The 14,524-nt window shown below is 49.4% G+C and overlaps 1 protein-coding gene across 7 annotated transcripts in view; it reads left to right on the top strand.

The window, feature by feature from the left end:
* Nucleotides 1-14,524, top strand: part of LOC144115192 (uncharacterized) — a 42,835-nt gene that overhangs the window by 15,268 nt on the left and 13,043 nt on the right. For 3 of the 7 annotated variants that reach the window (XR_013311302.1, XM_077649455.1, XM_077649456.1), the window contains exon 5: nt 6,406-6,608. The gene's annotated coding sequence lies outside the window, so the exon portion shown is untranslated. Of the gene's footprint in view, nt 1-3,117; nt 3,163-5,811; nt 5,905-6,405; nt 6,609-14,524 lie in introns of all 7 variants that reach the window. The other 4 variants (XR_013311305.1, XR_013311303.1, XR_013311306.1 and 1 more) reach the window with 4 other exon arrangements.

Raw genomic sequence — 14,524 nt, 5'->3', positions numbered from 1 at the left:
CTTGTGTGTTTTTGCTGTAAAAAAGGTATTCAGGCATAGTTCCTCGCTTTTCTTTATAGCTGGCCTTAGTTTGGTCAAGTTGTTTCTACACACAATATTTGGGCTTCGTTCTTCACTGCTTGAGACTTGATCTTTTTTTGCAACTTAAGGAAGTGCTTGGCTGTGGCTTGATTTTTTTTATATCTGTACATCGGAGAGGCCCATATGTGCTGGTGTTATACCCCATGGTAAAAAAAAATGGCTGTGGCTACAGGTGCATTGAAAAATGCCATAAACACATCATGTATTTATTGTAAGCAGGAAAGCGCCGAAGACCAACCGAAGGAACGAATGAAAGTTTAATGAAATAGACAAGATACAAAGAAGTTGGTCTGTCTAGGAGGCTGATGAAAAGGCATGGATGCCTGACAAGTGTTAGTCCCCTTTTCTTAAACACACTGCACCCATGCATTACATGAAGGTTAAGTGAAGCTGGTTTCCACATGACATCATCTGCTGCCTTGGCTTCAAGGTAATGAAAGAATATTTTCGATTTACCTCTACTAGGCTGCAGAAAGAAGAACGAAAGTTAGCTCTGAAGCCGTATGTGCGTGGTGTTAGCCACGTGCTAAAAAAAGAGGTCGGGCGGGCTGGTGTGAACTTAGTATGTAACGTGCCCGCCAAATTATCTCGGTTGTGCAGAATGGTCAACCAAGGTGCCTCAAAAAACTGCCCACTGTAAGATGAAGCCCAGAAACAAATTCATAGCATGTGATAGTGATGTAGTTTACGAGATCATTCTATAATGTGAAACGCCATATGTTGGACAATCAGGTTGGTGTGTCAACATTCTTCTAATGGGACATGTCTCTTACTTTGAGACAGGATATGGTAGCAAGCAAGCAAGACACATGTGGGACTGTGAGTGCATTACATATTTTTGACGATGTAAAATTCTGAGGAAATATAATCGAAAGCTAATTTGAGTGTCACATGTAAAAGGCCAAAAAAGACAAAAGTTTGAAGGAGAAAAGAAGACTGTAAGGATGAAGTGTGCCAATTGAAGAATAAAGAAGGTGAATTATTCGACGGGGGCGTGGCAAGAGGTGAGTGACGGAGAAAAGAAGACGATGACAAGGATGACATATATCAATGCCAAGGGTTTTAAAGCTCGAAGGGATGATACGGCATGGGGGAAACAGAAGCGGAGGCTCCTGATGGTCATGGATAGAGCAACGCTGGTTGCTGCTCCGGCAGTCCTGAGCCTGTTCCGGGGATTCAGCGGCTGACGCAACCGGCTCCTGTGCCCATGGGTATCACTACTAACGCTGTTGCCATGTGCCAGGTGCATCGCCCTGGTGGTCCCTCCAACGCCAACGTCAACGCCAATGTTACTTCCACCAGTGCTTTGATCAGGTGTTCATCCGACACCAGCACTTCACACTTCGAAAGTCACCTCGGTGGCAACGCCACTGCCTGGACCCACGCAACACTTCCTCAGCACCGAACTGTGAGCTTTAACACTGAATGCTAGTAGTCTCGTACTGGTCCAGTATCGTGTGTACTATCAAATTTTGTGTTTTGTGTTAATGTTTTTAATTAGTTTTTTGTGCTAGTGCCTGTGTGGTGTAGGGTTTATTAAATGTGTGTCCATGTGCGTTCAGCTGTTGTCCGGTCTATTCTTTCAGTCCGAGCATTCTCCTGTGCTCCATGACAGCGAGATATTTGAGGCGTACATCATGCATAAGAATTGTTCAATCTGCATAGGCACATCATCACTAACATTAACGAAAAAGGAAATTGGCTATCTGGATAAACAATCACAACAGATGGGCCAAAATATGATTCCATGACTTTCCTTTGTATTTTAGATGGTGCTTCCTTTATTGCAAGCAAAGCAATAAATTTCTCAGTCATTTGTCAGTGCTTTGCCTGTGTCATCTTGTCTGTCTCCTGTTGCCCTGCGCCTTGTTTTGCAAAGAATCATGCACGGACTGGCCCGGGTGCTCTCCTTGAAGTATTTTAGTGACCTCGTGCAAATTTTTCTTGATGGCTTTTAGAATTTAGTTGCTGCGGACACGGGAGATATGTTAACTTAGCGCTGTTGCCTACCTTTCAAGATGTCACATGCGGGGTAGAATAAATGCATACTTTGTGTTGTGTTGTGGTGGACCACTGTCATGGAAGGGGTTGCGTCGCTCACTTTGACCCAAATACTGTTTTCTACTGTAGCAGTGAATGTTACTTCTGACTTGTTGTGGGTGTGATTGTAAACCATTATGAAGTGGACTATTATTTTCTGCCAATGTATTTTCAAATTATGTTCCAGCCAGGCTGGTGGTTTTTTTCTGGCTTATTGCAGTTTGTGCAGAATTGTATGCCCTGACCACCTTCATTCCATTTTCTAACAGGTAGCATTTTAACTCAAAATTGTTATTATATTGCCACTTAGAGCTGTTTTCTCTGAAACCACAATCACTTCTTTGGAATGGTTCAGGGACTAACAGCTGGCACTGGCTCGCCATATGGGCTGGTTTTTGTTTTCTGTTGGCGTTAGCATGCATAATGTCACCCATCATTAAGGAGCAGTATGTTGGCATTTCGTAAGGATCATTGAGCTAAGAAAATTGATGTGAAATATTTTTTTTTGTAAAGTGTAGACTTGCACTATGCATGTTGTTATTGGAAGAAAATGCTGAGGTGGCTGAGAACCTGTTCGGGGGGGGGGGGGGGGGGGGTTTGGGGGATGACTGCTAGGCACGCTCGCCATTGTAGTTGACTCCACAACTGCCATAATGTCAGGATTATGGATGGTCAGCATAAGCTATTAAGTTTGTGTACAAGCTATGATATGTCTTTGAACACTTATTCCCTGAGAGTTACGTGTCACAGTCGAAGCGTTCCTCAAGCTGGTTCATAATGCTGCACAAGCATAAATTTTTTATTGTTTGCTCTGAAAATTTAGGTAGTTATAAGTTCAGTTGTTTGAACTTTTTGCTTTAGTGTTCATTGGGTGACAGTAAGGAATTCATTGGCGAAGATCTTTCTGCTTTGTTTGTGGGTGTGTTTTCTTTTAATTAAAATGTTTCCATATTTGTGTACTGTTGTGGTTTGCCTGTAAATAAATGTTTTTCATAGGTGCACACAGCCTGTCTACTGCTATGAAGAGCTCGGGTAGTACAGGTATGTTGCATTATGTAGGCGTTATAATGGTAAATTTAAAGAACGCTGAAGAAAAGTACTAAATGTGGACACAAAGTATGAACCTATTGCATGCATTTTTCCTGATGGCTGTTGGGGTGTAAAAAGCGTTAAAATGCCATTGGCTTGGCGGTAATAACATGTGATTCACGGCAACAACTTTTGGTCACTTATTTTTATTTTTTCATTTTCGGGGCGGTTCTTTTGTGAAATACGCAGAGTAAAATCTGTATGAAAACACAAGGCACCCTTTTGGGTCTAATTATGAACACTTGAAACCGGCTTTAAATATGTTTTATTTTACAGCTAGAGCTCCGCTCCTCGGGCTACATTTTCTGATTTCGACGCAGATGACACATGGTTTAGAAGAACGTCAGTTTGGGCTAGATGGTGCATTATTTGAGACAGAAATGGTAATAGCGCTGCAATTAGACGTACACAAGAAAGACTGACACAGGACATGCGCTAACTTCATCTGATTTTATTTACTGCAAAGCCAGCAAATATATGGAAAATTCAAGGCATGCGCAAACAACACCTACACAACAGGCATCAACAAAACCGTTCAAGATATGATATCTCATTCTTGAAAAGGCGAACCGAGGTATCACTCACGCAATCTACTCCCCTCTTCCTAATGTGGAATGCTTCCAGAAGCTCCCTCGCCTTCGTATCTCCACTCCTGCCCAGAATCTTTATCTCTCGAAGCCGTGGCTCACACTTGCATTGCTGGCATGTTTTTTGCCCCGGCCCATGTTCTGCCGCACGATTACAAACGAAGCACTCCGCGCAATGCTGTGAAAGATGCGCACCTCCTAGATTTGTAAGCGATCTTGCGTGCTCAGCCGCGCGGTCATTAACGCACCGCCCCGTTTGGCCCACGTAGGCTTTTCCGCAGGTCAGTGGTATTTCATACACCACACCTGTGCAGCACTTCACGTACTGCTTACCATGCTTTTTGTTGCAGGAGCTCTTTTTATCGCTCCCAATGCGCGCGCATAGCTGGCCAAGCTTTCGTGGGGCAGAAAACACGACCGGCACGCCATGTCGCTTTGCCACTTTCTTCACATTGTGCGCGACCCTGTGCACATAAGGCACAACTTCTGGTCTCACCGACTGTTTGTTCGGCTCAGTCGACTTGTGAAACAACGCACACTTGACTTTTCTTAGGAGGGCTTCAGCAACTGCTGTGATAACCGTGCATGGGAACCCCGCCGAAACCAACCGATCAACTTGCGTGTCAAAACTCATCTGCATAGCATGGTGACACGACTTCACGAGAGCCGACTCAAGGCAGAGGCGAGCAATGGCGCGTTTTACAGTTTTTTAGTGTGCTGATGTGTAAGGCAAAAGCTCCTGGGCTCGAGGGGAATAACGCCAACAAACATGATCCTCGCCCAGGGTAATATTAAGGTCTAAAAACTGTAAGCTCCCCCCTTTGGGTAGCTCATGAGTGAACACCAACCCCCTCCCCTCTTTTTGGAAGTTGGCTAAAACTGTGTTAACAGCATCCGTGTAGGTCAAGTTATTTTGTTTTTTAAAAACAACTAGAAAATCGTCAACATACCTAAATACTTTTAGTACTCCCTTCCCTGTTAAACTTAGTTCTAGGGCGCGGTCAATAAAAGCTAGAAAAATGTTAGTAAGAACTGGAGCTACGCAGGATCCGATGCAAATCCCTTGTCTTTGGCGGTAAAATTTGTTGTCAAATGAGACAAACGTCACACTAAGATAAAATTCAAGCAACTTAATAAAATCACAAAACGACACGCCTGAGGAGTTCTGGAAACTAACAGAACCGCTACTTTCTATGGCTTCCCTCACGCAAGTGAACAAGGCATCGTGGGGCACCGAATAAAACAGTGGCCTACAATGCCTCACAAGGTCAAACCGTACTTAACTGCGTGGTGGTATGGCTTAAGCTATGTATCACCACATGCTCATATGACAGGCCATTGGGTACCTGATTTTGACATTTGATTTGACAGTGGAGACCATGCTGAACAGAACTTTCGCTCGTGTAACTATAGGATCAAGCCATGTTGAACCCTGGCCAATATTTTTTTTGACAGTGTAACTGCATGAGGTGTTTTGAAAGAGTTTATGAGGCTGTTACACTGGAGCCCTTTTGACATTAGTCTTCCATTAATGATGCTATGAATTCGGATCCAACAGGTGGTATGCGGTCTTCTACCTTTTCTGAAATGACCTTATGTCTAAAATGACACTATTTTCTCCTCTAATCAGCATCACAATGCACAGATTAATTCCCTAAAAGTGCCCATTTCAGTAACCATAAAGCATTTTTTTTGTACGTGCTGGAACAGGTAACTGACATTGACAAGCACGGACAGTGTGATGTTTCAATTACTCTGAAGTGGAGCGCTGCTGTTTCTCCCGGCCAGCTCATGACAATGGGTCATGTCTTGTTATAACAGTCGAGAAGAAGTGTGCTACGCAGATTTGGCAAACATTTGAGTGGATGGTGTTCAGTGCAGATTAACAGGTAATTTTCTCACGTCGCTGTGGGCGAACAGTATATATGGCATTTTACAACTTTAACTATTATTAGCATACGCGGTGCCTTTATTGCATAGGTCGTCCACAGATAAGACCCCCTCTACCCCGCAGGAACGGGTCATTCATCGCGACGGGAGGTGAGGGAGACGGCCCCCGCTCGAAACCTTTCTTTCTGAAATGCCTTCCCTGCTCCAGCTTGCACTGGTTCGTATTATGCACTCGCCACCCTAGGCTGAAGGGTTTTTTTTTCCTGATCGACTGATGTAATGCCTATTCGGCCAGCAGTTCTCTGAGGAGTATTTTATTTATTTACACCAGTACCTGCAGCACCACAAGGACATTATTAAGGGGGGGGGGGGGGGAATTAGAGGAAAATGTACATATGTGACAAAAACCTAATACAGCGAAGCACAGATGGTAAAATCTAGAAAGCAACAAAATGCGTAACATTGATAAGTCATCCCGACAGCGAACGGTCTTCAGTGTACCGCGGTGCAAAATTACAACACAGAAATGGAAAGGGTACACTATCGCATGGAGCGCAATGCCAGCCAAACTATATGGAGTAAACGGGACATTAATCTACGGCTTACTGCGTGACAATAAAGACAACCTCTGAACACGTTTTACATTCACCAATGCTTATATCTTCGGTACTATTTTTTTTAAATTGGCCATTGACATTTTTTATTGCTTGTGTTTCAGCGGTGATTTTATATTTATACCCCAGCACGTGACGAAAAAAAGACGACGCGCGCGTGACAGCGCGCGACTGCGCTCTCGGAACGGCAGACATCTTGACGTGGCGAGTGGATGAGGTCGTGGCCAGGGGCTGCTCTTGCACGGACGTTCGTGTTCAGCGCGATACGAAGGAACGGCTTTCAACCAGCTTGCTTGACAGCCTGGAGGTGAGCAATGCTCGTCTTTTTTATCGCATTCACCGTCAAAACTACCGCACAATGTATGTGGCCTTGACCACATTGTGCGGCCCTGGAGGATGCGGTGGTATTTTCTTTAATTGGCTATGCCTAGGTCTGATTCTGATAAACTCTTTCCTGATGACGCATCATCCCGCAGGAGCTACCGAATGAGCGTCATGTACTGTAGTGCGTTGTGGGCAGAAATTGATCGCTCACGTGGAGGCACTCTGTCATCGACGGCTTCGCAACCATTCCTAGGATTTCGAGTTTGGTCGTTGAACACGAGTGTTTCTACGTTGCTTTTCAATTAAAATGTTGCCGCCATGGCCAACACTGAAGCTGCTACTCCGTACTGTGGATCCAGACGCCATAGGCACTTAGGCCCGTTCCTCGTGCTGCGATTAGAACGAAAAAATTCAGGGGTGCACTTTGTTGACCTAAATTGCGGTGAGGCAGAAGCGTGCTGCGATTAGAACGAAAAAATTCAGGGGTGCACTTTGTTGACCTAAATTGCGGTGAGGCAGAAGCCTTTAGCGCGGTGTTGCTGGTTGTGTCGCTGATGTGTGGTGAAGATGTTTAAAGACTAACTACAAAGAGCATTTAGGCGGCATATCGTTCCATATCTGCGTTCAAGAGGCGTCTGGATTGGGATGCGATAGCGTACGTGTTGCAGCACTGCCAAGGAGTCAACGGAACACCACCGCCCGTTCGGCGCGACGCCTTGCCCGTTGGACAATTTAAGGAAAAGAAATGACGCCTGTCTCACATATCTCGGCGGACACCCTATCCGCGCTGTAAGGGAAGGAAAAGGCTTTCGTTAGTTGCTGGACCCCGCCGCGGTGGCTCAGTGGTTAGCGCGCTCGGCTACTGATCCCGAGTTCCCGGGATCGAACCCGACCGCGGCGGCCGCGTTTCGATAGAGGCGAAACGCAAAAGGCGCCCGTGTGCTGTGCGATGTCAGTGCACGTTGAAGATCTGCAGGTGGTCGAAATTATTCCGAAGCCCTCGACTACGGCACCTCTTCCTTCTTTCACTCTCTCCTTTATCCCGAATTTCCTTGCGGCGTTGTTCAGGGATCCGCCTATATGTGAAACAGACACAATTGCGCCATTTCCTTTCCACAAAAACCAATTTTAAATTTCAGTTGCGGGATGTAACGGACACATCCATGGCCGCGAATATGAGCCATTAAAGGCTTAATTTTGCCTTTAAATGGTCGGCCTAGTCGGTGACGCCACAGTGCGATTTTCGGTCAGTGCTTTCACTTGCAACGCGCGCCCAGCGAATTCGGTCGGAGGGACAATTTTGCATACGCAAGCCATGATTAAACGCGACGGAAGCTTTATACGAATTATGTTACTGATATTATTACCTGCGTATTTTTGCAAGGCAATATTTCGTATGTTTTGATTAGAAAAATGAGCTGCAGTTTAGTGTGGTGTATCGGGCAAGTAGGCGCGGCTTATCGTCTATGCGTTCCGCACACCGGATAGGCAGCGTGCCCAGCCTGCCTTCCTGGCAGGTGGCAATTAAATTAATGGCTGATCGGGCGAGGTTGGTCACCGAATTAATGCTGCGGCGTATTGCTGCAGTGCCTCGTGTCTGCCACAACGTTGTCAGCGCTAATACATGTAGGCCATATCTCTCACACTATCGCCACGTGCCTCAAAGCGCGATTGAAACGTCCACTGACCCAGGGAGCCAGTTATATGCACCCTTCCTTTCCTCAATAATCACCAGAGTCCGACGCCAACAAACATGAACGCCGACGGCCTATAAGCGGTATTCACATGGGGACACCGGCATGGATGGATGTGGGAAGGAGTTGAGCGACGTCACCGATCCGTCCAAGTCCACCCCTGCTCTTGTATTCACGATTCACTGGGGCAGCAGGCAGATGCCAACAGGGACGAGCGAAGCGCTGCCGGGCTGCGGAAGGCGGAGGGGCAGGGGTCGAAAAGGAAGGAAGGGGCCAAAACAATGCTCCCTTGTGGGGTTGTGGCGAAAAAAAGACAGAGGGGGAAACAATAGATGCGCGATAGGAGGGGATATAAGAGAAAAGAAACCCGAGGGGGAACAGCCAAAAAAATTAATGTGGATTATCCCAGCTAATCCAGCATATACAATGCGAAAGTGAGATCCACTGGACCACAGAGCCGGTTGTGCGCGTTTCCTTTGGTGGAAATGAACTGTATTTGCAAAGTTATCAACGCCAATGAACTGTATGAACGCTGTCGGCTCACTTGTTTTGTTTGGTTTTTGAGGAAAGGAAATGGCACAGTAACCGTCTCGCATATCTCAATGGAATCCCGAACCCCGCCGTAAAGGAAGGGATAAAGGAGGGAGGGATAGAGGAAAGAGACAACTGAAAATTGAATTTTGGATTTTGGGGAAAGGCGCAGCGCTGCGCAACGGCGGAACACCTGTGGCTCGGTGCTACTATAGTGGCGCATGGGCAGTATTGATAGGCAGCGAGAGAGAAACAGGCGACGGAGTCGGCGGCGGCCACCTGCGCCGTGCGTGACGTCACTCCTCCTCTGACATACGCCGGCTGGCGCGAAGCGCGGTGTTGACTGGCGTAGTGAAGCTTTTCGCTTCAAAAAGACGGCAGCGGGCTCCCCCCACGCATCACCGAATGCCACATCTCCCAGGGAGACAAGGACTGAACGTGCCGGCCGAACGAACGGTCCCCTCCTCGATCGGCGGCGGCCGCCGGAGCAAAACCGAAGGCTGCGTCGCCACGATCACTCTCGAAGGCAGGACGTGTGAATACTTTCGGTTTCGGCGGCGCCTGCTGATTGACGTCATAGCTGCCACGTGGTTTCGTCTTCAAACTCGCGCACGGCGAAGAAGCTGCGCAGGAGTGGTGGTGGTGTTAATAGGCACAGGAGAGTTTAGGACACGCAGGTCCTTGGGCCCCTGCACGGCCCCACTGCACTCAAACGTTCATGTCCCGGAGGCTTATGACGCTGGTAGCCCGGCCTGTGGCGGTGGCTTGTTTAGCCGCGGGTCCTAGGAGCGCAGTAGGGTCTCCCAAGCCTCCAAAGTGATAAGTGCTCCAGGCCCCGCGGGGGAGGATCCGCCGAGCAGAGGAATAGGATATGATCGAGAGTGGCTTTGGGGTGGTGGCAGTGAACAGGAGGGGTCTGTGTGGACTTTGTGATAGCGCGAGCGTATATATATATATATATATATATATATATATATATATATATATATATATATATATATATATATATATATATATAAGGGGAGGATATCGTGCGTGTTTGGAGCCGCCTCCAAAGTGTCTGGTGATAATTTTCGAGGGAGGGAGGGGGCGGGGGGTAGAGCCGACATCCAGCTTTGCAGGTCTTCGTCTGTTCACTTAATGAATAGATAAGCGCTCCCGTGAGAACTCTAGATCGGAGGCCGCCGGTGTCCGTTTGAGAAACCCCGGGCTAAGCGTTGGCAGCCTCGTTTTCGGGATTCCCATAGTGGGCAGGCACCCATATGAGCTCCATGGGGCGGGGCGGGTGTGCGGCGAGCGAGTTCAGTATGCGAAATGCAGGGCCGTGAACTCTCCTGCGAGCAATATTTAGTATGGCAGTTTTAATATACCAGGCCTCCGTGCACGTGATGGCTAGGGCAATGGTGGCCTCTTCATCCTCCTCCGAAGTGGCAATGGGGGATATGTGAAGGATGGCAATCGGTTGTAGGGAGGGGTTCGGGATGGCCGCAAACGCGTCCGCTCCTGTGCATGCGGCATTCACCCGCACGGCATCCGGTTCCGTGCCATAGTGTTTGTGGAGCGCACGTGCGCGAGCTCTGCGGTGAGGCTCGTGGTAGGTGGGGTGCATATTTTTGGGGAGAGGTTTAATAAGTATAGTTCCCGGTGAATGTGGTGGGGGACCTGGAGCTGTGTGGGATCTGTGGCTGGTGTCTTGATACTGAGGGTGTGTAGGATGTGTCTGCCGGTGGTTTTTCTCTTGAGACGTTTGTATTGTATCTTTCAGTGGGCCTCGATAAGCTCAGCTATCGTGTGGTGTAGGCATAGCTGGAGGAGTTTTTTGGACGAGGTATTTAGGGGTATTTGCAGTGTTGTCTTAAATGCTGTTCGGATCATGGCATCAGGGTTGCAGATTTCTCTGCCCTGGAGTTTCAGGTAGGGAGTGTGAAGTGAAAGCGGCTGAGGACGGAGGGGAGTATAGTAAAGCTTTCGCTTAAATAAATAGTTTTGCTTCCATCGTGGCAACAGCTCCCACGTGACCCCATGTCGCAAGCCGTCTGCAGCTAGACCGATGTCCCTCCCCAGTCTCAGACCGACAGAAAGCGCAGCGCCACAGGTGAAAATCGCATGCTCGTGAAATGGGCCTCATTTAGCCGCCAATGCACACCGTAAGGGCCTGCCTTTACGGTGTGCCTCAGCCTTCACCTTGATGAAGGCCTTCACGGTGATGCCTTCAGGGTAAAGTTCTTTCAGGTAAAAGGTATCCTGGAGGCGTTTAGGGTGAGGCGTTTAGGGTAGACGCATTCCGAGTAAAGACCTCAGGTAGAAGTTCTTTAGGCCGAAAGACTATGTTAAAGGCCTTTTATGTCAAATGGCTTTTGCACGTGAGGACCTTAACTCATAACTATATACTGCATGATATTGTCACAAATGGGTTTCAGAATCAAAAAGTTAGGCACAGGCCGCAAGGAATCAAGCAATGTTCCAGCTCCAAAGAGCACGCGCGTCTCACTTCTTTGTCCTCAAGGCACCGCCCGGGGACACCTGGCGGCATTATTCCCCCTCCGTATCCAAAAAAAAGGAAGCAAAAACGTGGGCGCACTTGGGGCGAACGAGGTACCCGTTACTGCGTAAAGTACGGCTTCATAGGCTGTACGTGCACGACCTCAGGCTGCGGTCGACGGCACGAACTGGGCAGAGTGCCATCGGGGAGGACTTCATACGTCACATCCGTGATGCGGCGCAGCACTGTGTAGGGTACAAAGTAGGGGCTCAGGAGCTTCTCCGACAGGCCGGGGCGACGTACCGAGGCCCATACCCACACTTTGTCGTCGGGGTAGTACTCGACGTAGCGATGTCGTTGGTTGTAGCGTTCTGCATCCGTTGCCTGCTGCCGGCGGATGTGCATACGAGCCAGTTGGCAGGCTTCCTCTGCGTGTCGGCTAAATTCCTCGGCGTCTGGTGTGAGCGCCTGGTCTTCGGGGGGGGGGGGGGGGGGGAGGGGCACGGAAGCATGGCGTCGAGCATTGTTTGGACATCACGCGCGGAGACGAGGCGAAAGGGCCTAAATCGAGTCGTTTCCTGAATCGCTGTGTTGTAGGCAAACGTCACATATGGGAGGATCTCGTCCCAAGTCTTGTGCTGTACATCGACATACATTGCGAGTATGTCTGCTAAGGTTTTTTAAGGCGCTCCGTTAGTCCGTTTGACTGCGGGTGGTATTCAGTAGTCTTGCGGTGGTTCGTGTGACTCAACTGGAACACCTCGTGCATGAGCTGCGCTGTAAATGCGGTGCCCCTATTGGTGATGACGGAGAACGGGGCGCCATGTCGTAAAACAATGCGGTGTATGAAGAAGCGTGCGATTTCAGAGGATGTACTGCGCGGCACCTCCTGGGTTTCCGCGTAGCGCGTCAAATAATCAGTCGCAACTATAATCCACTTATTGCCAGAAGGCGACACAGGGAATGGGCCCAAAAGATCAATGCTGACTTGGCCGAAGGGTGTGCGGGGTGGCGCAATTGGTTGGAGCAAACCTGCGGGCTTGAGCGGTGGTGACTTACGATGCTGTCACTCACGGCAGCCTCTGACGTAGCGTTGGATGGTCTTTGCAAGTTTAGTCTAGTAATAGCCCTGACGCACTCGAGCGAGCGTGCGTGCAAATCCCAAATGTCCAGAGGTGGGCTCATCATGACACGCCGAAAAGATATCGTCGCGGAGGTCTGATGGCACGACTAGGAGGTAGGGCTGGTCACCGTTGCTGGAGTTTTTCTTGAACAGTACACCATTCCAAATGCAAAAAAAGGACAAGTGGCATGAAAAGTGTCGAGGTACGTTGGAAGCATGGCCCTCCAGGTGATCCATGACAGACCGCAGGTCAGCGTCAGCACGCTGCTGTGCCACTAAGTCCGAAGTGCTGATCACACCTAGGAAACGATTGTCATCCTCTGAGCTGTCATCAGCTTGCTCGACGGGTGCGCGTGGGAGCGTGTCGGCGTCTTCGTGTTTACGTCCGGACTTATAGGCAATTGTGTAATCAAATTCTTGAAGGTGAAGGCTCCAGCGTGCTAGGCGGCCTGATGGGTCCCGGAGATTGGTAAGCCAGCACAAGGAATGGTGGTCGGTGACCACTTTAAAATGACGACCATAGATATAAGGCCGAAGTTTCATCGTGGCCCAGACGACAGCGAGGCACTCCTTTTTCGAGGTGGAGTAGTTGATTTCTGTGCGCGAGAGTGTGCGATTCGCATACGCGATCACACGTTCCACGCCTTCTTGATGTTGAACGAAGACGGCACCAAGCCCGATGTTGCTAGCGTCGGTGTGTATCTCGGTAGCAGCCTCCTCATCGAAGTGAGCCAGCGCAAGGGTAGTGTGCAGCCGTTGGCGCAGCTCTGTGAAAACAGCCTGTTGCTCGGCAGTCCGACGAACGGTGCATCGTCACGTGTTAAACGGGTGAGAGGTTCAGCAGTCTTGGAGAAGTCGGCGATAAAACGACGGTAGCAGGCGCACAACCCCAAGAAGCGCTTGAGCGTTTTCTTTGTAGTAGAACGGGGAAACTTGGTTATGGCGGCAGTTTTCTCGGGATCGGGTCGTATGCCATCGGCGTACACAACATGGCCAAGATACTTGAGCTCTTTGTAGCCAAAGTGGCTTTTCTCGGGTTTAAATGACAAGTTGGCCAACCGCAGGGCATCCAACACGGTCCGCAGGCATTCAAGGTGTTGGTCGAAGGTTTCTGAGAACACCACCACGTCATCTAGGTAAACTAAACATGTTTGCCATTTGAGGCCGCTGGATTTGGGGCAGGGCGTTGCAGTGCGTCAGCGTAGGTCGGGCGGTAGTAGTCTGTGTGGTTGGGCGGTGGAAATTCCGGTGGATTTGGGGCAGGGCATCGCAGAGCTTCAGCGTATGTCAGGCGGCAGTAGTCTGTCTGGGTAGGCTGTGGCTCAGCGTGTAGTAACGGATGCCTGGTAGCTTGCTGCACCTCTTCGCGGATAACGCTCATTAGGGAGCTGGCCGCTGTTTCAACGTACCACAAATCTTGTCTAGCTCTTCACAGACAACAGCGCGGATCATGTCGCGGAGAAAGTCGGTATTGCTGTTGAAAACCGGGAGGGACTCCGTAACAGAAGCAGCAAAGGCTCGCCTGTCGTACGCGGTGGAACGCTGCCGGAGGACCTGCTCTCTCGTGACTGCCTCCGCTAGAAACTCGGCAACAGTGCTGGGGGGGGGGGGGGGGCTGCGCACGAGGCCGGCGAAAAGCTGTTCTTTTAACACAGTGCATTATGTGGCGCAGCTTTTTGGCTTCCGACATGGCTGGGTCAGCCCGTCGGAAGAGCCCCCGACGATCAGCGCTGACATACGCGGCGAGTAATTGACGACGGAACTCAGGTCATGATGAGTGTCCTCACGGTTTTCGTACCACGTACGAGCACCGTCCTCCAAGGTGAAGAAAATGTTTCTCAGCTTGGCGGCGTCATCCCATTGGTTAAATGCGGCGACACGTACAAACTGAAGTAGCCAATCTTCCACGCCCTCCAGTTGAGTCCCGTGAAAGGACTTTGGTAGCCGTGGGTTCTGGAAGGTGTAGTACGCGGTGCTTTGCATGACTGGTTGAGGGGTAGGCGCCGAGTGAAAGTCGAATGGCCTGAGCACAGGAGGCAGTCGGCCAGGCGGTGAGGTTGTCTCCATTA

This window comes from Amblyomma americanum, chromosome 1, assembly GCF_052857255.1.
Source record: "Amblyomma americanum isolate KBUSLIRL-KWMA chromosome 1, ASM5285725v1, whole genome shotgun sequence".
Classification (NCBI taxonomy): domain Eukaryota; kingdom Metazoa; phylum Arthropoda; class Arachnida; order Ixodida; family Ixodidae; genus Amblyomma; species Amblyomma americanum.
This window is presented reverse-complemented; position numbering and strand designations above follow the sequence as displayed.